The sequence below is a fragment of the Drosophila serrata genome, unplaced genomic scaffold (assembly GCF_035046125.1).
Source record: "Drosophila serrata isolate PLE 108 unplaced genomic scaffold, ASM3504612v1 contig_382, whole genome shotgun sequence".
Taxonomy (NCBI): Eukaryota; Metazoa; Arthropoda; class Insecta; order Diptera; family Drosophilidae; genus Drosophila; species Drosophila serrata.
Genome location: NW_028257280.1, coordinates 8907123 through 8932938, shown reverse-complemented (window position 1 = coordinate 8932938; position 25816 = coordinate 8907123). Strand labels below are relative to the sequence as shown.

Sequence of the window (25816 nt, the reverse complement as noted above, 5' to 3'; positions counted from 1 at the left end):
GGCACACTTAATGAACTCATCACTCGGACAGCGCATCAAACAATAACTGCAGACTGTCAAAACAGCCATTCTGGCCTGGCTCTCCACTATCCACTATCCACTATCCACTCTCCACCAAATCAAATTGGAGCAGTGGCGTGGGCGGGACTTGATCTGGCCTTAAAGAAAGCAATTACCGACCACAATGAGCAAATAGCATCTGGCCGGAATACCCGGCTGATGCCACAAGCCATTAGCTAAGGCGACACTAATCCAGCAATCGAAATGCTTTCGAATGGCCATCGATCGCCTCAGGGGAAAAATTGGGGTTTTACGGCTTCATTTTTTCCCCGAAATAAATTATTGATAGACTTACATTAGGCTTTACAACTTGCAATTATATTGCTGACCTTGTTCACCCGCCAAATGAAAAAAGTCAATGGTTTTCCAAGAAACTCTCGCTCAGTTACAATTTAAAGGTTTGTGGTATATATTATTATATTATTATATTACATATTTTTATACCATTTTAGGATACTATTTACTATTTTAGTCATACGCTTTCAAAGCAGTGAAGAAGTCGTTTCCGACCCTATATATTATTGATCAGCTTTAAAAGCCGAGTCGATCTAGCCAACTCCGGTGCAAAAATAAACTCTTTGAAATTTTTCCAAAATTTTGTATGGGATTACTTCATTAAAATTGGCAAAAATTTTGTCAAAAAATTTATTTTTTTAAATTTTAAAACCAAGTATGCAGATTTGTTAACCTTTTAAAACGCAGCATAGGCAAGCTTTCCGTATTTAAATTAATCAATTTTTGGCTTAGTTATGATGTATGAAAAACTTTAATTTACCCAAAAAATTAATGTATATAAAAATATTGATTTAATATACTTAAAATACATATATATTAGTGTTTTTGGTAGGTATACGAAGTCTGAAAACCCAATGATTACCTAAAGTCGAATATCTTTCGATTTGCAATCAAGATCTTTATCAATATTCTTATGATCGATAACATATTCTAAGTAAGCTTTCTTTCATGTTTGGTTTGATGCTAAAGAAATACAGGTAGTTTTTCCCTAGACGAATAATTCAAAAGGTATTTACATGCACAAATAAAATTAATAAAATCAAAGTATTATTTTTGTTTATTTTGCTTGTTTCAAGGATCTCTTCCTAAGCACACGCATTCTTGGCAACAACTTCCTGAGAGTTTTTTTTTGCGAAATGCGATATCTGAGAATATTTCCAGCGCACAGACTCACCTTGATCTTGATGCATGACTGGAAGCACACCCATATTCCCGATCGACAGCCATGTGCATAGCATTACCTGGCTACCTATATAGTATAGCATTATCTGGTGCACAGAGTGCACACATGGATATGGATTTTACCGTTTTAGGCATTCAGTCTAATTGATTGTTCGCAGTTGCTGGCCGCCACCTACTGACCTTCACATTGAGCGGTGGCAGCGGACAGTATCCGCAAGTCGATCGACCGGACAAACGTCTCGGCGTCTAGCTCGTGCTCCGCAGCCGCAGCCAGAGCAGCCACAGATACAGATACAGATACAGATGCATATGCACAGATACAGATATAGCCGCAACTATGGCCCACAGATACAGATAGCGCATAGCTTGCGGATCGCATGAGGAACAAGAGATCCGATACGACCACACAATGGGCGCGTTAGATCGCTAATCGATTTGCTTCTCATTCGATTTTATTACGTATTCAAATTGGTGCAATTACCACTTGAAACTCGTATGGTCACAGAAGTGGGTGTGGTTCGCTTTTTTAGTTTAGCTATCTCTGAGTTTTTTTTGTTAAATTGTCTTGTGATAATTATAAATGCTGTTACAAAGTACACTTAAGAAAAAAGAGTGAAATTGAACATAGTTAGATTACCATTTAAGTTATTCCACAACCTTGCTGATAAAGCTTAACTATCTTAACCGTATCTATAGCTTATTGAATACCTTATAAGTTCTTTAAAGACAAATATTATTGTTAGGCAATTTTCTTGAACTCGGACATATATTTTCGTGGAGTGCATATACTAACTATCTTTTTTAAGTTACTGAGACTATTGTTGGCACTGTTGGGCATTAGAAATTTCTCCCGAGCTTAAATTACGTGCCGGATTTGGAGTGCGACAGTAACCTGCAGCGGATCGCTGTCGAGGGTAATGCGAAACCTTCTTTCACAACGATTTTCATTCAGGTATTCAGCCAGCCAAGTCAGCCGGTCCTGGTATGCAGATATTCGCAACCGCAGTGGGCAAACACTTGCTGCCTGGTTGGTTGGCCACCAGGCCTTAAGCCCGCCCCCCTCCCTGCTAGGCCCCTTTTTGGCCGCGTCTTGTTGCCAATCACTCAATCAAAACGTCACTTGGCGTGGCAGTTTTGCGTGGCGTTTGCTGGAAAATTGAAATAGAAACGTCAGAATTTCTGCTCTAATTATAAGGCGGTATGTTTTACGTACTATCCGAGTTTCTTGACTCTTGTCTTGTCTGGCACTCTGCGCTTTTTTCTTCAATGAATATTTCTCTGTCTGTTTCGCCGTCTGCGCTGTGGCTTCCATCCGTCTGCCGCAGTATCTATATCTATATCTCTACCGACTTATATCTGTGGCCGGGTCTGTCTCTGTATCGGTGTCTCTGTTGCAAGAGAGATTATGCTTTGATGCACTCACGTTAAGCTCACTTTACAGTTACAATTATTGTTTAATATCGTGTGGCCACCGAGTACCCTAGAGCCCAAAGACATGGCCGGCATTTGCAACACTTGCCGCACTTTGTTGCAACCTGAAGCTCTTTGGTTTCTACACGGGTTTTCGTTTGCAATTATTATGCATTAATTGCGGGTGGGGACAGTGGGGCTGCTCTCAGATGACTTCCTAGTCCCATGGAACCAACACTGACCAGTTGCCCAATCCAATCGCAGAATGTTGCGATCAACAATTGGCATTCTTCTATGCGATACAGAAAACGCAAATTGTTTTAGATTGCCCAGAGCGGCGAATTATTTGGAGTATGTTGCCACGTTTTGTGTCGCTGCTGATTATATAAATCGGCTGCCAAGTCTGTGGAGTTGGCTTTAATGGACGACACGTCGGTGGCAGCCGCTGGTCAATTGTGTGCTACTGACCATTTGCGGGGCACGTGATTGCTTTCAGCTAAGAGGTGCCCCAGGTAATGTAGCACTTAGCATGTGAGCATAAGCAACTTGTTAGTACAAATATTAAAATAATTTATACAATTTATATTACAAAAAAACATGTGTTAAATTAGTTTCTTACTCAATTGATACGGTTCACACTATGAAAGAATATCCTTAAGATCCAAAGGCCTCAAGCTTGACTGGGAAGGAATTTCTTGCGAAAAATAATTTAAGTTCAGTTCTGCTTTATTCTACACTTATGTTTCGACTCGGAAAACTGATTAAACATGCATCAACCGGCTGCCAGACACAAATCAGCATTTAGTGCCGCTGTGGCTGCAGCGTGTTGTTGCAGGTTGCTGCTGTTGCTGCTGCTGCTGCTGCTGCATTGGCCGCTGGTTAAAATCAAAAAATTTTGCGCGCTTTGCAAGCGTGTCAAAAAATTGGTCATTGTTTGTAATTATGAAAATTGCTTAATTGTTGCCCAACTCCAGTGGCAGCAACACTTGCCTGCCGCCTTGCTGTTGCAGTTGCTAATGCGGCGGAATAAAAATTCGGACAGACATTTTTCAGTGCTTATTTTTTTTCTTTGCTGTTTTTGCTGGTGTTGTTTTTGGCATCTGCCTAAGTGGCAATGCCTAATTGTTAATCACTGTTGTTATAATTCCAGCGCTGGGTGCTAAATTGTATTGCCAAATTATTAATTGCAATAATATTTAGTTGCAATCTTTTTCGGTGGATCTATATGTTTTTTAATTTTCTGTTTCGGTTTCGCCTTGGTTGGCATGCCGCTGGGCAAATTGCTGCGCCCAGTTTATATTATTATTATTATATATTTGTTGTGTGTGTATTATATATTTTCGTGTGTTTCGGACTCCGTTTATTGCAGTTTGACTAAGCAAATTCATAAACTAAGCACCTACACCTACATATGAGTGTGAGTGTGTGCCAGTGTGTTTATAGCCCAGTTTCTTGTTTTCTTGTTATTTTATGGCCCAGTCAAACCAACAACGAAAAAAATCGGTTTTTAATTATTATTATTGTTATTGTTATTACGGCTACCACCGATGTCTCGTTGTTGTTATTGTTTCGGTGGCTGCCAGAGAGCTATTTGCCAAGGAATGGCCCGTTCGTAATGAGCAATTCCAACTGAAATTCTTGCCTTTGTGACCGCTTTTGGCATGCAATTAAACGTTACTCATACGACCCTGTGGCCGCCCGCAAATTAAGCCAAATTAAGGCGGCTTATTAAGATAGCGGCAGTAGTAGCAACAACCTCACTCATATGTACAATATGTGGCAAAAACAGGTAATTAAAATGCCCGCTCACAGTTTGTCATATGATTTATAATAAGTTTTGCATAGATTTATTGACTTACTTTGGCTCCCCAAGCGGAGCAGGAAGAATGTGCGCGCAGGAAATGCCACTGCCAGATCGAGCCAGAGCACTGTAAATAGTTTCAAGCAAAAGCAAACATTAAGCGCTATAATTAATACAAATCAGCACACTTAACATATAAGTACACCCCTCGATAGTAACAAAAAAAAATATATAAGCAGCGCCACTTTGCCTTAGTTAAGCGCTCGGCACGCCCGGCACGCAGTGCAATTTTAATTAGACATAAACGACGAGCCACATCCCAAGTGCAGCTATATGGGGGAATGGGATGCAATTGCGTCCGAAAGTGTTTAGTTGGCAATTACATAAAATAAGGAGCAGCTTCCAGACAACGGTCCATGCGGCATGTACATGGCTCCGTTTTCTCTCCTTTTTTTATGCAACGCTCGAATTAACATGTTCCGTGGCAAAGCCAACGCACAAGTTGCTGTCATCGGACACAGAGGCAGCCATACACTTTACAAAATAATATATACTAAAACAAAGTTAATTTATGGGAGTAGAATAGAGGAAGTATGACATTTAAGTTTTATAGAATTTATATATTTTTGCCTCACATTTTCGCCATGTGCAGTTGCTACTCCAATCTGAGAGTGCCACAAACTAAACATACACTCCTCAAGCGAGTGTATGTGTGGTGTGCCTTGCCTTGCTCTGATTTCATCCGGCGACAAGAGCAATCGGTGCTGCAGCAACAGGTGCCTGCAACGCCCATTGCGTGTGTTGCCGTCTTTGTCTGTGTGCTGTGTGTGTGTTTTGCGGCAGCTAGAAAAGCCAAGTCCCCCAGATAAGCTCCCAGCATCGTACTGACTGGATGACTTGTTGGCTAGCTAGCTGGCAAGTGCGTGAGCAGACCCCTCCTATCAGCCAGAGGCGTGCCAAACAGGGAGTGTCATGGAAACGGAGAGTGGATCAGTTGATTGCAACACACAGGAAAAAATATCTAGCAGCTAACTTCTATCTTATAATATATGTATGTATATTCAAAAGTACATAATTCAAAACCCCCTTTTGTGCCCCGCACTGTCTTGGCCAACTGCCTCTTCTGGCGCCAAAAAGAAGCGACTTCGACTGCGACAACGGTGGTGCCGGTAAATGGCTTTTGCCATATAAATGTCTTCATTGCGTATGAGTGATGAGGCAGCCATGGCCACGGCCACGACGGCCCCCTTGGCGCCCCCCCTGGATCCCCTAAGGCCACTGGGAACCCCCTGCAACTCTGCCACACGCAGCTTGCGAGACGCCTGTTGACGCATTTGGGTGTTGATTTTTAATTTATGCGCTTTTAATGTGCGAGAAAACATGCATTTAAAGTGAATTTATTATGAATAAAAGTGTAGCATTAATTACAATCGATCGTCGAGCGGCCGGAGAAGCCTTCGATCTCTGGGGGTTTTTGGGTATATTGCTCAACATGATCTCGATCTGAATCCGAATCGGCAGGTAAACCAATCCAGCATCCTGCTGAAGGGGAAACGATGGCTGACGTTGCAACACTTTGGCACGCATGCGCGGCATTTTAATGCGCAAAGTGCTCTGCCAACAACGAAACACGCAGCACGCCCACTTTTTTGTGAATACCTGTGAATTCCTGTGAATACACACACTTGCACACCAGTGCACTTATCCACACACACACAGGCAATATAAGACTTGGTTGCGGAGATTTATTATTGTATAATGCGCCGTACGCAGTTTTATTTATTGCTCTGCACGCCAAAAACTTTAAAATCAATTGAAAAGCTATAAAAACGTTCGTTTATTTTTTATTGTTGTCGTTACTTGTGGATTTTGTTAAGTATTTCAACATTTCTTGCATCTTGCTCTGCTCCAAATTGCCAAAATGGTTGAGTTTTTTTTTTCTATCTACCTTGCCATTTTCCTTATGGGTTTCCCAATGGGTGGGGTCCCTGTCTTTGAAAAGTGCGCTTTTGAGTTGGCAAGGTGCTCTAGGATAGTTGGTAACATACATATATGTGTGTGTGGTAAAGTGTGGCAAGTTAGTACTAGGTTTATTTATGGGCTATAACATTTCAGAACTCCAAACTCAGCCTCATAAAAATGTAAAAAGAAATTTGTGGCCAAGCTAAAAGTACTCTCCTTTATTGAAAACCAAAAATAAAGAGAAATCGTTTGGGTTTAGTGAATGAATGAATGTTTGTTAGAGTCCCAGATAGTAAAAGTGATAACAAAGGCTAACGAAACCTATACCCAGTTGTTCATTCATGACTTCTGTTCGTCCGATTTCATTCACGATTTCTCCACTAAAAGCCCACTCAATATTAACCCATGGTTAACGTATGCAGATCTCTGGCCAACAAGCCGAGAACAAGTCTCAGCTAATGCCTAAGTCCATGACAATGGCTAAGTCCCTTTTGTGGACCCTCTTCGCACAGCATTAAAGCTCAAAGATTCCTTTGAGGGAGAGAGAAAAAAAGCGGAAATGCCCAGCCCTAGATGGCTTTTTGGCAACTTCTTGGGGGCTTATGGTTTTACGAGCATTTATTGATATTTTGGCTTAAGCGCAGGTAAAGTGTCAACACTTTTTCATAGCTAACAGCCATTAGCTGGGGCTAAACGATGGGCCATAAAAACGCTGACCGCCCGATCGTAAACCCCCCAAAAAGGTGGCACAAAGTGTAAAGTCATAATTGTATGGGATGGCATGATGGTACCACTGATGTATGGCGCAGCATAAAAACCATTCACTTTTTTGTGCGGCTCTCTTCGGAGGGCCCAGGCAAGCACTCGGTGATCGGTGATCGGTGGTCCGTGATCAGTGATCAGAGGCCATAAATAGATATAAATAAATGTGATTAACGCATTTCTTTACGATGCATCGAAAGCACTGCTAACCAGGCTCAAGCACTTTTTAGTTGTGTTTTTTTGTTGTATTTTTTTTCGATTTTATATGGCCATTGTTATGGGTTATTGCTCATGGCTTATTGTGTTTTTTATCTTGTTAAGTGGCCTGCTGCTGCTGGCTCATAAATTGTGGGCAACTGTCAGGTGTATGACGAATAACTTGTCCATCGGCTGATTGATTTGCATGCGCCGCTGATTGACACATAGCATCGATATCCACATCGGCATCGACTTCAAGTGGCTTAATTTATGCAAATGCGCCACTCAAACACAATCTCGAATAAACGAATAAATGGCTTGCAGTCATTCTGGGAACTGCATTTAGCCCGGTTCGGTTGCTGGCCCATAATAGCTCCACAAATAATAATACCTATTCCGGTCGAACTCTGGCAATTAGGCCCCGCTATATAACGCCCTCTGACATCCACTGCGACATGTTGGGCGTGTTCCGTTTTTGTGGCTCACAATATTTGCATAAACGACACCTCCAAAATGTTGAACAATCCACGCATGAATGGAAATTGTGTGTGGGGTCTCTCCTGTGAGCTGTGTGTGATTTATGCCTGGGAGCCAGAGATCTCTAGCCTCCAGTCTCCAGAGCAAGGGGGATCTATATGCTCCGCTTTGCATATGGGAAATTTATGGAGGTGGGAACCCTTGGGCTGGATCAATTCCAAGGCCCCAGACGCATAATTCAATTAGAGAGAAAATCCAGTTGACAATAGGAACCGAAAAGGGTCATCACTATGAGGAAATGGGAGTGAAATAGGTCTAGAAAGGGTTGAACTTGAACCTTTTACAGGAAGAGCATATTTTTTCGAATTTCCATTCTATCATAACTAAGAAAAGAATTCATTAATTTAAATTCCGAAAATTGTTCTGTGCTGGTTTTCCTTGGGTTAATAAGCCAGTATATATGTATATACAACTATAATACCATGCAAAGGTATAAAACTATTAAAAAATAAAGTAATACTAGACAAGAATATTATCTATGTTTGTATTCATTTAATATACCTACATCTGTAAATCAATAGCTGATAGCTATGGAAACAAATTAGCTTGAAATATATAGCGTCTTTTTAAGTACATTTTTTAATTGGTTATATATTGTAATTAATTTTGTGCCAAACCCAATATTTACTCTACAATTTTTGTACTGAGCCATTAATGCTGTTTTGGCTCATACAGTGCGGAAGCCATATTTTTGTTATACCAAGGACATGGCTCGCACAACGAATTAACGGTTAATAAAGCAATCAGCAATTGGCCTGCAAATCAAATTGGCAACAGCAGTGCTAAAATCCAGCAAAATGCGCTAAATTAACTAATTTTTGTTTAGGCAATGGCAGCCACAGGCCGCCGCAGCGTCAGTAAAAACAAAAAGCTCCAGCCAAGAGTGGGAAAATAAATTTGTTGCGCTAACAATGGCAAAATGCTGCAAAAAAGAAAAACAAAATAGGAAAAAAGTCTACTGAGCTGGCCTGCAATGACTGCAGATTGGCTGGGTTTTGTGGGCGCAGCCCAACCGAGCTGTGTTTCTGAGTCTCTCGCAGACTCCGGGCTCCTCAGGCCCCCCAGCTGACCGTGTATGCCATAACTATTTATGAACAGTTAGTTAACTTAAATGCTAGGTGGCAATTAAAGGGGCGTGGCTGCCGCTGGAGGAACACAGAAAAAGAGACACGGACTCGGACTCGGACTTGGACTTGGACTCACGCGGAATCGGACTCATAACCTTGCCGAGCAGCCAAGAGAATCAATAAGAGCCTCGTCCGGAGACTCTACGGAGAGAGAAACGTACTCGGAAGCCATATAATTAGCATTTGTTTTTTAGCCAAAGCCAGGGACTCGCCCTGGTCCACACCCCGAAAATGGGAGAATAGAGCCAAAAGACAGACAATAACAGCCCGGTCAATTTGTGGTTTTCTTTTGTTTCCTGACTGACTGCCCCAATGAACAGTAATGGCCACGTTAGTTGGCCGCTAATTTGGGCACCATTTAAGCCCGGCATTAATTAACAAAGGCCACACTCTAATTGATAAATTAAACAAGAGATTCAATTAAAAGAGGAACACCCCCTACCCGAGGCACCCCTCCCCTACATAGCCAGCTCAAAAGGTGCCAAGTTGTTAACGTAAACATTGAACTTCGCAGCCGAAAAATGAATGAATCCATTAATTTGCACCAGCGCCCCCAAAAATTGAAGTGCAAAGTTGAACCCTAGCCCCGAGCCGCTTTACTATACTGCCTACATGTGGGCAGTGGCACTCGTACTTCATCGAAAATCCAGTGGACCGAGAGAGACCAATAGACCCATAGACCGATAGACCAAGAAACTGAGAAAACCGTGCCGAGGGAGCCATGGGTTGGACCATGGGTCTCCTGGCCGCGGCCACAATCTTGATCGCATTTTTTACGGCACATAAATATATGCCAAAACACTACAATGAAAATATTGTGCCACGGCGGCTGGGCAACGACGCGAAAACTGTGGCAAAAATATGAAAACGTTTTCAATGAAAATTAATGGGCAAACGCTGCAAAATTTTGGGGTGCGCACTGTGCATGCTCAAAAATGTTAAAATCGTGACCAGAGTCTAGCTTTGGCTTCCATTTCCCCGCCGCGTAACCCCTAAGGTACCCCGAGCCCAGCTCTCAACTCTCTTCCAAACTGGACGACGACGACGACGACTGGCATTGTCTTTGGGGGACTGTGTGGCGTGTGATTTGGCAAATACTTAGACCTTATATGGAGCGGCGGTGGAAACTATTTCCTGCGTTGCGAAAAGTCGCCGCCAAAGTCTATAAATGGCCAAAAAGGCTGACCAACAGCAGTTCAGTTCACATTTTGTGTCATCTGCGGGGCGGCGGCTCCATATTGATAATTCATAAAGCAAACGCCTGGCAGCCCAAAAATGGTGAGCCATTTAAAATTAACGCGCCAAACGGCGCAGCTCGAGCCGGAGAGCTGTTCAAATGTCAATTTTAATTTGCCGCGCCGCAAGCGATTTGACAGAGAGGTAGATTGCCTCAAAAAAAAAGCAAACAGAAACTGCAACAACATTGGAGTATAAAAAAAAGGCTGCCAATCTTCGCTGCAACATGTTGGGGCAATTAAAAATGCGCATACGCCGCGTTGCCGCCGCATTTGCACGCAGTTAGCGACGCGTCGGCGGCACTGGCGATGGCGATGGCGATGACGATGGCGGCTTAGTTGAAAGCCAGCAATTTGGCAATACGGAAATCGAAATCAGTCATCAGCACTGGCAGTGCAGAAATATTGCATCTCTCACACCACGAGATGCAATCGCAAGGAGGCCAACCCACCCCAGAAAAGAGCCGAAAACTGTGTGTTGAAACTGAAATTTGGCTTCGGTTAGCCAAAGCTGTGATTCCAATTCCAATTCATTGGATGTTTTGATTGTGCTAAAAAGTTTAATTACCAAAAATTACATGGATGGTAAGACACGTAAAGTGGATGCATACTTTTGTTAATTACTCAATTCACATATTTGTATACTCTTGCACAGGGTATTATAATTTCAGTCAGAAGCTTGTTAGGACCTGAAGGAATAATTTCCGACCCCATGAATCATATATTTTCTTGATCAGCATTAACAGTCGAGTCGATCTGGCTGTGTCCGACACAAATTTAATTTTTTCAAAATTTTTCAACATTGTGCTTTGGCTTTTAGACAAAATGTTCATTTAAAAATATTGATAAATATTGACCTTAAAAAGAAGACTTTAATTTTAGTCAAAAGCTTGTAACAATGTGAAGGAATCATTTCCGAACATATTAATTATATATATTCTTGATCAGCATCAATAGAGGAATCGATCTAGCTATGTCCGACACAAATTTAATTTTTTCAAAATTTTTCAACATTTTTATGTTGTTAAAATTGTAAAAAAAATCCGAAAAAATTTTAATTTTTAAAGATATTTAATTGAGTATGCAGATATATAAATCTTATAAAAATTAGCATAGGACAGCTTTCCGAATTAAATTTAATGCATTTTTGGCTTAGTTATGTGTTTTTAAACTTTGAATTCTCAAATATACGATCATAGAAGAATATGTATAAATATTGGTTAAATGAATGTGAAAATTTTAATTTTATTCAATTTCTGATCTATATTTTAGTAGCAAACTGCTAGGGTAAATAAAATTGGGCTTTCTGTTTTTATTATTGGTTGGTTACTTCAAAAGAAAATGTAAATGATGGTAAATAACAAATTTTCTGGTATACAAAGTGCACATTAGATACAAATTCGACGTGCTGAAATAATTTAAAACTCACATATAGTATGTAGTTGGGCCTGATTTCGTTTTGGGCAAATGCCGACTACTTTAGACCACATAACGCCCACATGCATTGGGAGTTGCAAAAAATTAGCCAACTGCAGGCGAAAAAAAATCACTTTTGGCAAGTCACGCAAATCTTTTCGGCCCGCTCATTAGACTAATGTACTTGGGGCTCGATCTCGGATCCCATTCGCATTCATAATCGCGAATGGAGAGCTGGGAGACGTGAGCTTTATTATTCAACTCGCGTTCCGCTAGAGCAGATCCCGACCGAATCACGCACTTTATTAAGCCATTATATAAAGGTATTTATTAGCAACACTTTTGCTTTTAATTAGCCAGCAGCAGCTCGTTTCCTTTGATTCAATCAATGTCGCTTGCGTGCCGAATGCAGCCAGCCCAGACTGATCGATATTCAAATATTCAAATGTGTTTCTGTTAATTAGAGTTTGGTTAATTTTTGGTGTTTATTAATGCCCTGGCCAGGTGTGAACAGAGCTTGGGTTGGGTTAGCAGTACCACAACACAATATTGGATATAATCAATCAGCGTCATTTGCTGCACTCGCGCTTGCTACATTCCCACACACGCCCAACACAAAAAATCGAAATAAAAATAAAAATAAAAATAAAATAAGATTTAGCTTGGACTCTCTCGAAAAGTCAAACGACCCAAGCCGATGGCGTTAATAATGCCAATTGCATGTTTTATGTGCCGCAACGATGCCAATAACAATAATAAACTGCATATTATTAAGCGCTTTAAAATATTTGTAACAAGCATCGCCCAGTCTCAGAGTCTGGGCCAAAACCCAAGCCGGATCTCTGTCTGTGGACGACCTCTCGCGGGGGCACACACTCTGGCTCACAACTTGTACACCGAACGAAGCAGAGCAACTTGAATTTAAGAAATAAATTATTTACTTAATGACATAATGTTCCTGACATTTGATTGGGGAATTGGGGACTGCTTTTATTTCGAATTTTACACTTATTAAATTGCAATCTTATTCTCGCAGTTTTCAGACCTCTTTTCTTTCTGTGCATCCATAAAGTGGACAAGTCAGGCCAGACACGACGACGTGGTCAAGCCTCAGAGTCGGACTCAAACTCTGACTGTGACTGTGAGTCTTAGCCGCAGCTTGCAGTCTCTAATCATTGCTCTCTTTTATATGGTTTATGGCATTTCCGTTGCTGTTTCTTTTGGGTGTCCCAGCTATTGCCCAATTCATTGCGATTGCGATTGCATTCGCAGTTTAGTCTGGCCGGGGCGTTTTTAGTTTTACTTGGTTTTTCTTTTTTAGCCCGATTTTTGTTTTATTTTTTTGGTAACGCAATCGTAGAAATATATCTCGGCGTGGCTAATTGATTGATGAAGCTGTTGGCACCTTTGCGGGCCTTGGCTAATCACTAATCACCAATCAATTCATAAAAATGAAATAATAATAGCAGCATTGGACAAACGCCTGCAACAAATCAATTAGCCGCTTAATTATGACACTAAGCCCGGCTGGCCAGAAACGGAATGAACAAATTACCACCGGCGACATTAGCATAATAAAGCGATGCAACCCCGGCCGTGTCTCATAAATTATGCATAGTTTCTGTTTGGGGACAAAGGCCCGAAAACCGTTTCGTCGATCACAAATAACAAAAGGTATTGGTGTTCGGTTCGGCGAGGGGGAATCTCCAAGAAAGACTGCCGGCGATTGATAACGGGGCAAAGTCTTTAGTTTGATTTTTTGCATATATGTATTTCATTAGTTGGCGAAAACTGCACGCCACTGTGGTGCTCCATCGGGGAGTGATCGGATCAGGAGGAGCTGCCAAGAGAACTGGTTCGCATTCGCATTCCACTTTCGGCGGCAGACACTCGATCCTGAGCTCAGACCGAATCCGGGGACAGGACAGGATGATGCAGCTGACGACGGCCACTATGATGATGACGATGATGATGATGATGATGATGGAAATCGTTATTGACAACGGAAGACGACGACGACGACGAAGCGATTTCCATGCAAATGGCCATGAAACGGAATTTGCCCGATGCCAGCGAAGGAAACGGAACGTACTTGAACCAGAAAACCAGGCCGACACATTAATGCAGCCTGACACCGCAGCCTTGGCCGATCGGGCCGAAAGATATTGGATCGCTCGCTGGCCGCGCTGGGTGGAGAGGAGCTAATGGACATGTCGGATATGGGAACATTTTTGGGCGATTGCCCGCGTTTCAATTAAACTGCAACTAATTGCAACTGACAGCGCCGGCAAACACAAGCCAAAATAAATCATTTATTTACCCGCCCCTCCAAAATTTGCCGCAGGTTCGTTGCCTAAGTCTTTTGTGAGTGCAACATTTCTGCGACGGCAATTTTCAAAAAATATAATAATCATAAAATAAAAACCAGACATGAGCGCCGCGCAGCCGCACACAGCAAGAAACACGGCTCTCGAGCGATAAAAAAGAAATCTTTTATTTGATTTCGCAAGCGAAAAAAACGTTGAGAAAAAGTAGCAAAAGCCAGGCAAAAGTCCGCACCGAAATCAAAGCAAAAGCAGCCAAAACCGTAAAACTCCCCAGAGATTTTAATGACATTTTCGCAGGCTGGAGGAGCAGAACTGAGCCGGGCTCTGGGGGACTGGGACCGGACTGGGTGTGGGAGCGGGCAGAGGGTGCCCCAAGCTGGAGCTGGAGCTGGGACTGCTGGCTACATGGCAGCCGTCTGACAGACGCGTCACTACGTGAGCGACGTGTTTAAAACTTTAATGAGCCGCAAAATAATTGCAAATGCGACTCATGTCGCCCAAAACGTATCGTGGTGAGAAAATACAGATCCAGCCCTGCTCCGGCACCTTCTTCTCCTTCTCCACCGACGGCTTCAAGGAGCAGCAGCACCTGTCCACGGCCTACGGAGGCCACACAGTCTCGGCGCGAGAGATTCGGAGTTGCACCCGCTCGGTGTTGGGGCACTTAATTGCCAAAAGCGTGACTTAAATTTCAAAAATCATAAAAGCCACGAGACCAGCATCGCGCGATAAGCTGATGCAGGGGCTTCAATGGCAATCTCGGGAAGAACTTGCCCGGAGAGAGATAGACAGAGAGACAGAGAGATTCCCTGTTAGTGCAGATGATGTTGGGCCATTTCGCAAATTAACGAGAGAGCTCCACAGGCACCGGAGGCAGCTCCTCGATTAGTGGCACTTGGCTAGCGAGCAGCATGTGGCATGTGGCCAATTAGGAGCAGTTGCCGTCACTTAGTCTCGCCTTTGTCAACGGATGGGCAGGTGGCTGTGAGAGGCTAATGGCTCTGCTGCCTGTTTTTGTTTTTTATTGGCTTTTAATTAGCAGCGGAGGTTTGAGCAAAATCAATAAAAAACCTGGCGAATTTCTTTCAAGTCAAGCTCTGAAATGTGGGAATTTCCGCGCGAAATCCCCTGCCAATATCATCGAAATTGAAAATCGAAAATCGATAATCACTATGTGGGCGTAATTGCCTCAACACAACACGCACACACCAAACACACATCGCACACCCACACGGCTGCATGCGTTAAATGCCTGCCAACGACAACAAAAAGTATCTAAATACGCATAAATCATTGGAGCCAGAGTGTCGCTGGCAATCGATTGCCAGATTCAGGTCCAGATTCGGACTCGGATACAGATCCAGATCTGGAGCAGCAGATACGAGCCAGTTCGAGTACGAGTACGAGAATGAGTATGAGATATGAGTATGACTCCAGCCCACAAATATTCCATAAGCACTCTGCGATGGCGCGTTGATTGAACCCCAAGCGGATCGATCGATTTATCAATGTTTTCAAGCGTTTTCGATTTCTAAACGTTTTTAGCGCGTGCCCAGCGCCGTGTCAGCTTAGCGATCTCTCTCTCTCTCTCTCTGCATCTCCATCCGTCCATTTAGCCATCTATCTGCGTATCTTAATCCCCTGGAAAACATTTTCATTACACTTCAGCTGAGTAATAACACCGTATTACTCTGTCGATGTCTGTAACCCACTAAAAAAGAAGTTCTTCCCCCGTTATGCTCTACATAAATTCCAACTAAAGATGACTGCACAAATATTGGAGCGCACTTAGAGTTTGGTTTATAGTAATTTGTATAAAATAAGACACCGGATATTAATCTTAAAGAGTTTGCGGGAAAAATCTCCTCATTAAGTTTGTAAACATTTGTCTGAAGCTGAAAGCTAAAATCATTGGAAATCTAAGTTAGATACAGGAAACTACTTATTTATTTTATATAGATTTTGATGGTTATGTTCTGCACCTACAGAGTGTGTAAACTTCGTCGTTTATGCTTTGTCTGTGATTGTTTTTTTGTCCAGATTTGTGCGTATTTTTGGAGATTAGCGCATTACTGACATCTCTCTTTCTCTCTAGATGTCTTGGCCCAGCAGGTGATGTGCTAACGAAGCGGGCGGAATCCGCTTGGCCTGATCAGATCGGCGTAATCAAGTGGTAGTGGGGACCGGAGCTAGTTTTTTTGATTTATTTGCTGGGCTCTTTAATGACTCCCCCGCCAGCTGCTGTTGCTAGAGCCTGAAGCCAAGGCACATTGTTTTTTTTTTGTTTTTTTTGTTTTGTGTTTCATTAAACAATCATTGACTTCTAGACGCGAGTTTATATGACCGTCATATAAACATGCATAAAAATTCATCAGCAGTGGACTGTTGTTTCTCCTTTTGCTATCTGCTCGATTTTATGGCCTTACATTTCTGGTCTTAACTCGCTGCTCGCTGCTCGATGTATCGGTGTCTTGGTGTTCATTTTATTGGCCCAATTTGTAAATATAGCGCAAAAGTGTCGAGCATAACAATGAGAATCCAGACACAAGGTGGAGGGAATGGGCTGAACGAGTGGGTGGGCGGAGGGGAGAAAGACTTCTTGGTCTTGGGCCATCAAGTTCGTTGCCTAAGTCATTCGTTTTCGAGTCGGTTTCGTGCCGCATGATTTGTTGTTTATTTGTCATTCGCAATCGGAGGCAAATCAAACACGCACCTCCGGAGTCAAAAGTGTGTAGAAATGTTTATGTCTTACAACAAATCTAAAATGCACCCAAAAAAGAAAAACAACTAAAAATGGATAGAAGAAAAAAACCTAAGCGAAGCAATCAATATTTATGCATCAATTGCGGTTAGCTTTTCTGGGTATTTATTTATTTATTTTGTATTTTTCGCGTTCGCTAGTTGATTTCTGCAATACTCACGCATTATTTATGATTGCAAGGCATGTAATTCGTATGCTAATTGATAAGTATCGCGAAATTTATTAACCGTCCAGCCAACAACAAATGCGTGCTAGCCGTGCGGCGTCAATTTTCAAGTACACAAAACAACACACACAGCACACACACACTGAGGCCTCTAATGCAAAATCTTGATATATATAAGGCGGCCCAGGCAGCTCGGCTCGGTGTTTGTTGCTCCCAGCTGGTTCTCACGCACGGGCGCAGCTGCATTTGGTCAGCGGGTTGTACTTGACCCCGCCGCCCCCGCTGACCCCCCGTGACTTTAGTCATGCCGCCGCCACTGCCGTCGAGTCAAAATCAAAATCAAAATCAAGTTCAAATGCACACACACAGAGCAAAGCGATTTGCAAGGCAAATTGAGAGTTGCGACTGCTCCGTTTTTAATAGCGCAAAAATATTTGTGTGTAACATAAAACCGTCAGCAAAGTGCGGCCAACGCCGAAATCGAAATTGAAATTGAAATCGAAATCCAAGCCAAAGTCGAGCAACTTTGTAGCAATATCTAAAATATATCCACAACAAACAAACAGGCCGGCCAACAGCATTTCGCGTATCAGCAACATTAATTATAACAGCCACAACACACAACACAACACAACACAACACACAACACAGCGGCAGCAGCAGCAATATAAGGCGGTGAAAAAATGCGTTTATTTTAAATTGAAAATAAATTTACAGCGCACTGAAAATAATACCTGCCGATGAAAATGTAGATTGTATGGAAATATAACAAGGAAAAGCCACAAAAATATTATTGGTGTACTTAAAAATTTTTGAGATCTCTCTGGATTATTGGTGAAAGTCAATTGTAATTTATACATTTAAGCACCAAAAATTTAGATGCCCATTAAACGGGCATCGGCTGTGTGTATTTTCAAAGGATGATTGATGTGTGGGCCATTCAATTTGCCTTGTCGCAAGCATGATGTAATAATTCTCGTTAACTCCAACGTCGTGCTGTCTGCTGTGGCTAGAGATCCGCGGAATCGCGGCCACAGGTGGAGATCCCGGGCCCGAAGCCCATATATCTATGGCACTGCGTGTCGATCACTAAAAAACAAACAACTAGCAAACGAACAACGAACAACAACAACAACAACACGCACGCGCTAGGCAGTGCGACATTTTTGTTGAATTCTCACCTTGATCTAGAATTTTGTTCCTATTAATTGATCTCATAATGACAGACACTTCAAAAGCGACATCACGACGTTTATTAATTAATGCAGGCCCAGTCAGCCTCCTGCGTATGTAAAGTGCGTGCCATAAACGTATGCTGAACAAATGCCGGCAGCTTAATTAGCATTCTAGTATTACACATGAACGACGCTGAAGGTGCGTAGCAAGAACTGAGGCAATAATAAAAATGTAAGGGGTTACTCCGAAGGTTACCCAATGTACACAGATGTGAGTAGTTCTGACTCTGACTACTCCGATTCTGGCTAATAATGGGTTCGGGTTCTGACCAAGTCAAGTGGTCATTAGCGAGCAATGCTAAACGGAGGCAAATTGCTGTCAGAGCGTTTCCCGCTTGCCAATATCTCAATCAGTGGCTAAAGTTTGTTGCCATCAAGTGCATAAATTAATGAAATTATCAATTAGCTGCTAAGAAACTCTCCCAGCAGCAAGTCCGGGTGCTGCTGCTGCTGCTGCTGCTTCCCATGGATGTTGCTGCTGTTGCTGCTGCTGACTATCGGGAAAATCATTGCGCAAATGCACGCAGTTCATGTCGAAACTCAATTGCAATTAAAACCTTAAAGCCAACAAAAGCCAAGCCATAGCCAAGGAAGTCCCGAGACTGTCCCAACCCGTTAGTCGAGTGGAAAATGCTTTAATAGAAATTGCCGGGCTGGCAAAATGTTTGCAATTGTTGTCTGCCTGCAGAGTGCCCAAATTGACATTATCAATGGCTTGGCAAATGCGTTATTTATTTAATGCCACAATCCAGCAGCTTCTCGATTGGGCAATCCACTCGATACCGTGGATATAACGATAGGGAAAAGGAGGTTTATTCCATATTTTGGACGATTTCCATTTTAGTTAGCACAATTGATTAGAATTCTTAAAGGAGTCTGGCAAGGAATTAAATAGATTTGATACCCATTTTTTTTGCATCTATTCTACCTAAGTATTAATAAGTAATTCAAAACTAAAATGATCAAAATTTCTAAGAAATTAAAAATAGTTTCAGAGCTCCAACAGCATATAGCAAATATTTTAATGAAACAACTAGTGTATAACATTTCTATCTTACGAAGTATGTACACAAAAAGAATAAGTCTTAAAATTAAGTCTTTCCTAGTAAGATGGGTGAAATATAAAATAATTTAGTGTCGAATTTGAGTCAACCATTAACTGTATTTTTCCTAAAACGAATTGAAATTTGATCAGCTGCCTAAGTTCCACTTATATTTGTCTATTTCATAGGGTATACTTGGGTTGATTGGCCATTTGGCCCCTGTTTGTGTTTTGTGGCTTTGTTTTGGTTTCGTTTCGTTTCGTTTCTGATTTCATGCAAATGTTTGCAAATTTCTCAAATTAACGCGTAGGCGAGCCGAATCAAGCCGAAAGCGCTGGAAGTGTCGCCGTCTCAGCACCACCGACTCCACCAGCTCCACCGCAGCCGCCTCATCCCACGACGCCCCCACCGCAAGTTCATTGAACCACCTACGAGAAATATGCAAATCGCAGATATGGATGCAGGGGGAAAATAAATCAAACGGAATAGACTAGCAGAAACAAAAGGAAAACTAATTTCGATCCGATCGGGCGGGCGGCCTTTGTCTGGGGTTGCTTGTAAAACTCAGCAAACCGAAAGTAAGGCAATAATTGGTGTGCTCGCATTACCTATTTCTTTTGCGATCTTAGTTGCAATCCCATTAAAGTGAAATTAATAGTTGTCGCCTGCTTTTTTTTGCCAAAAGCTGTTGCCAAGATTAATGTGACTTGCGCTTCCTCACACGAGGCTCCGAGCATTGGACATCCGATATTGCGTTTTCTTAATTAATAGCTCAAAGATCTTTATTGCCGCAGATCTTTTGTCAAATCAATATTTATAAATTATTTATAAATTAAGAGTTAGGCTCCAGCAGCCCCAACATGTGGCTAATTAAAATGATGAATGCGAAGCGTTTCAGTTTGAAAATTAATTAAGCAAATTATCCATTTAAATAAACATAGAATGTGCCGCTCGCCTGCTCGATGGCTTTGCGCTGATAAAGTCTCAGCCACAGAGACATCGACATGAAAGAGAAAAATAGTCGATTTTGGGATGCCGGCGGACGAGTTCGCAGCTTCCAATTAGGAGAAGACGCATTTTTAATTGCAATTAATTAGTGCTGTCAGTTTTCCCCCATTGTTCTCACCGAGTGACAAACAATTTGGCAAACATTGTTTTGGGGGCTGTCTACTTTTTATGACCTCATTTTCGTTCGAGCAGACATCATTAGCGATTAATATGCATCAAAATTCAAATCGAGTTTGATTTTTCCCCAAAACCCTAAATAAAACGATCACGCCCAGTTTTCTGCTCGATTAAAAAAAAAATCATTAGGCTCGTCGTTGGAAATTTCTCAGTTGATTACAGACCAAAAACCGATTTCAAAGGGCTGCCCCTGCCTCATGCGGCGTAATTAAATTTCCTTTGTTGCTTGGGAATTCGCTACGATTTTAATTGTGGTGGCCCACGGCGCTTTTCTGCCTATATGTTATGTCTAACTATATTTCCCCCTAATATCTCTAGATTGAGGCATGCCCCTGATGGGCTGCGGCTCTGTCTGGGTCTGGGTCTGGGCTTGGGCCCTTCATTCGCACAATTAGCAATTTCATGCGTCTTTGTGTCCGGTTGCTTGTCGGCCTGAGAGGCTCTGAAGCTTCGTTGTGGCCTTTATTCCATTTCGATTCCAATTTTTTTTCCCTGTTGTAATGTGTGAAATTGATTTTCGCTTGGCAATTGGGCTTGTAATGGCCAAAACAGTTTTTCCCACCCCGCGGAGGTCTCGACAATTAAACTACATGGGAATGTGCGGCGGGAGCTTAGATTCATCTATATATTTCCTACCGTTCAAGTTGATCTTGTGAACGCGACGACCCGTTTGGAAGGGTTTATCCTCTCTCTGGCTTAGCCTTTAGTCTTAGGCATCTCGACTGAGTTGGCCAGACAGGTGAGCCTGAGCGGCTCTATCAAAGCCCGTTTGCTGAGGCGATTTATGGAAGTGGGGACACCTTCCAGCACCTGACAGCATCTTCACCTGGCGTTGCAAGGCACTCGTAACATTTGCAACATTCGCATTCAAATGACACTAACGGCTTTGTCATGTACTGGGCCACATGTAACTGTACGGACTCTAGCTGGAGATGCAGATGGAAATGGAAATGGAGATGGAGATGGAGCCTCTCCTGGAGAGTCCGTAATCATGCTCTAACGACACAAACAAACACGTATATAATTTGTATATACACAGTGCTCTTGCGCCTGTGGTAAATCGTCAGCGGGTTCATATAGAAATCTTGTAATCTGATAGGCATGACAAGAAATATTTTGCTTGTCATTAAATTTACTTTTATTTATGCAGCACTGTCTATCATTGTTGATGTTGTTGCTGCCGTTGCCAGTGCCGGGGCCAGTGCTGTTCGATTCGCGTGTTTTGTTTCGGCGGCGGCTTGAAATTAGTGAAAACTCTTCACATTTGTGGCATCGAGAAGACCAAGACTAAGACTAAGACTGTGTGTATGAAGAAAACTTCAAAATGTATGCATGCATAAGTTGGCGCCTTATAGTCATCGATTTTCGACCATTGTTGGTGGTGCTGCTGCTTTTGCGGCTGTTTGCTTGGCTGCTTTACAGGGGGAGGTTGAGTAATAGGCGAAATATTTGCGCATGCCTCATTACGGTTGCTTTTTTTTTGGGTTGCGGTAATCGATGGCAGTGTGCGCCAAAAATTTGTGGGGGAGTGGCGAAACAAAAGACTTAGGCAACGAACTTCATCCCCACAAACGGCTGGCAATCGTTCTAGCTCAAGTCTTTTGTTTCGCTCTCACCGGGATGCGTGACATTTGCCAAAGTGATGACATCACATTGCGGCAATCAAATGTCAGCCAAGTGCGTCATCGATTGCAAATCAATTGGCTTCGAACAAAGGGCATCAAGTGTTGGCCGGTGGCTAAACGGCAGCCAACTAGATTGACAGCTTCACTGACTAAACGGCAGGCAGCTAGACAGACAGACAGTCAGACAGTTAGACAGACATTCCGTCTAGACAACATGTGTAATGACGCGTACATCGGGTAAAAACCTCAATAGCAACTACAACAACAATGGCCCGGCATAATGAGCACAATTACTGGCCAAGCAAATCAAATGCAACGCGCTACCAGCGCTTTGAATCAGTCACATTAATTGCAGCAGTCGGCCCCGCAAAAAAAAAGTTCATAAATTACAGTAGCCGTGGCGGTGGGGGGAAAAAAAAGTATTAATTAAAAAAAGGAGGAAAAAGCTGCAACGGTAACAACAGCTATTAAGAAAATTTCTTGTTGACTCATCCGAGTCCACAATTAACAACTCGCAGACTACCAAGAATCGCTGCAACTCGGCATTTCTTGCACTCATTTGTCGCGTTTTGTCTCAGCCACTTGGCGATTTCTTTGTCAGAGCTCGGCAATTATACAATTGTTGTTATCGTTGCTCTTTTTTTTGTTGTTGATGTTGTTGTGTCTGCCGCAGCTGTTGTCGTCGTCGTCATCATTGCAGGCCATAAATTTTATTTAATTCGCCGCGTTACCCTCCTCCCCGTTCCCAGGAGAAGCACACGCCCTGCTGGCTGGGGATCTCGTGACTTGCGATTCGCAATTGTGAGAATCGAGAATTAAATAATTCCTTGCATATTTATTTATAAACATTATCGCCGTCTCTCTCTTTTTTTTCTGTTCTCAAGTGGCAATTTCCTTAAAGTTGATTAGGCCTTTTGAATTGAGTACTGTTCGATTTTGTTTGAAAAACATTCAAGTTAATACTCTACACAGTAAAAGTATATTTATGATAGGAACAAAAATCGTTTAACTGAAGTTTAAAGTAAATAAAATAATAGCCATTTTTATGGCTGCATTAAAATAGTTGTAAATATTAAGCATCACTTAACTATTTAATAAATCATTAAATGGCCCATTATTTGCCAAAAGCATCAGCACTAACCAACTTCCCCAGTTCCCCTGAACTGCCATTGTAATTATCCATATAAAATGAATCAAAAACAGAAAAACTCTCTGTGCTTACAGCTGTATTTCCTCTTAATTGAACAGGAGGAATAAAAAACGCTTTTCCAATAAATTGCATCACAAGCCCCTCAACAACAATTGCACTGACAGTGTGGACGCGTCAATTGTTAAAGTGTTGAAGTGTTTTTATTTAAATTGCTCAACTGAACTTGTAATTATGGCTCGCACTGATTATTGCTATTGCTGCTGCTGTTGTTCGGTTTGATTTAGCATAAGCCAGAGATCCAGAGAGATAAATTATCTTTAGAGCCATGCTGGTATTTTCACTCCGGCAGTGTGTGTGCGTTTCTCACTTTAAACCATAGCAATTAATTGTAGTTAAAAAAAAGGCCTTAACTAACGGTTTTATGGCCAAAGCAACAAAGCAACAAATGCGGCAAACTGACTTGTCAGATAATTGTATTTGAAATCGCTGCCTCTGCTAATTGATAAATCTCTTTGGCCACAACAGCGCCAGGAGCCAGGCGCTCAATGGGCGGCAGTTGCACATAAAATGCAATTACAAGCGCGTAAAACCGAGGCAAACGGTCTGACTCCGGTTCAACTTTAGCTACAAAGCTACCAGAGCTTCCTCTACCACTTCCACATCAACTCACCTGCGGCAGGGCAAAACGCAAACCCAAAATGCTTTTGACGGTTTGACGGCTGCTCGGAGTCGGAATCGGAATCGGAATCTCTGCAGAATCTCTTTAGTAAGGCACAAAAACACACACACGCGCACGCGCACGAGCACTGGTAACAGAGTTAACACAGATACTGATACTATATTGGCCAGGCTCTTAGCTCAATCTATGAAACGCGGATGTGGTTGGCAGCAGCAAAAAACTGGCAAGTGAAATATTTATGTAAATTTATTTCAGCTTCTTTTTTTCGTTGTTATGCCCGTGCTGGTGAAATGCATTTGAAGACATTAAGCGGCACACACTTGGCAATTGTCGTTTGGGGCAGCGATTTGATTGAAGTTGCAGTGGAAGCTGGTCCCCCCAGTGGGGCAGGCGATCCGACAATCCGACAGTCCGAGTGGCAGGCGAAACGTTGTTTAACAATTGTTGCATATATATATATATTTTGTTTTTTTTTTTTTTTTCGTTTGCGTTTGCGTTTACGTGGTTTGGCAGGATTTGAGTTGTCAATTAGTTTGTTACGGCTGCTATCACTCGGCAATTCGGAGGCGCCCGAAGCGCCGTTATCTGCTGCAAGCAAATGACACCACAAAATGGCAGCGAGTTTGTTGCCTAAGTCTTTTGTTTTTTTCTTCTTTTATTTGTTGCTTAAAACCGACGCGATCGCGAACTAAAGTCAGAGCCTCTGTGTATTTAATTTGTGTGTGTCGTTAAGACGGCTTTATTGCAACATGTTTTTCTATATACAATATAATTAATTTACTGATACAAATATTTTATTGCACGCTCTTTATGTGATCTTTTGGCCAGCGAGTAATTAAAAATGAATTTAATTTAATTTGCCTTTTTTATTTATATTCGTATGTTTTGTCGTCGATCGAAACGAGTTTGGTCTTTTGTTAATATTACTTATTATATGTATGCTTGGCCTGGCCTGGCCTGGAGTGGACAGTCTTGGCTAGGCAGAGGGCTACAGCTACCAACCCCACATACAACTGTGTGTTTTGATTTGATTTTATAGTCGCACTGAATGACTTTTTACTGTTGCCCGACTTTTACGAGCAGTATTTTTTTGTAGGTAGCCGCACAGTAACAGATTAAGTTTGAGTGCCAGCTGCAGGCGGAATTTTCATTTTCCTTTTCATTGGCCAACGAAAATAATGAATTTCCATTTCGATATCGATATCGGCATCGGCATCAGCTCGGTATCGGCATAGAAGCGCCGCCGCCCGCAGTTCATTGGCCAGACGCAAAAAAACACAGGCAAAACGAACAAAAAACCGAGAGCGACGAAAATCGCACGCAAAACGCCCTGAAAACGCGCACACGCGACTGTTAAAAACCGCGCACACGCGACTGTTAAAAACCGCGCACACGATTCGCCAGCGACAAGGAAAATACAGCACACAGAAATCGCGAACTTTTTCGCCAGTTTTGCTTTTCTGCGCAGTCGCAACCAGCTTAAACAGTCCCGCCAGAAAGTCGCACAGAAACTGCAAGAGGATAAAAATTGCAATCGGCTCGCAGGCCGAATGCAGCAGCAGCAACAACGACGCAGTCGCAGCAGCAGCAACAGCAGCAGCAACACATTGCAGTTGCCGGTGCAGCAGCAGCAGCAGCAGGAGAGGCAGCAGCAGCAGTGCAAAAAAAGTATGAAGAATAAAAAAACAGAAATCTCTCGGCAAAAAACTGGCAGCGAAATAGCAACAACCTCCCAAAGACCGACTGACCGAGTAATACAGTCCAGTACCCCAGCAACAACAACAGGTAGTACTGCCAATACAACAACAACAACAACAAACGGGCTAAGCACTCGGCTCAGGCACGAAACCTGGAGCGAGCAACGGAACGGCTGAAAAAAGCCGCTAAAACCTGTTGCGCGCTGCTCGCTGCCAGCGTCGTTCGTTGCTCGTTCGTGTTAG

The 25816-nt window shown here is 42.4% G+C and overlaps 1 protein-coding gene across 1 annotated transcript in view; it reads right to left on the bottom strand.

Moving 5' to 3' along the window:
* LOC110184965 (uncharacterized) overlaps positions 1-25608 on the bottom strand; it is a 68330-nt gene extending 42722 nt beyond the window's left edge. The window contains exons 1-2 of the mRNA XM_086840987.1: positions 23868-25608; positions 4527-4595 (exon numbers count right to left, since the gene is read on the bottom strand). The gene's annotated coding sequence lies outside the window, so the exon portion shown is untranslated. The remainder of the gene's footprint in view (positions 1-4526; positions 4596-23867) is intronic.
* Positions 25609-25816: the final 208 nt, after the last annotated feature.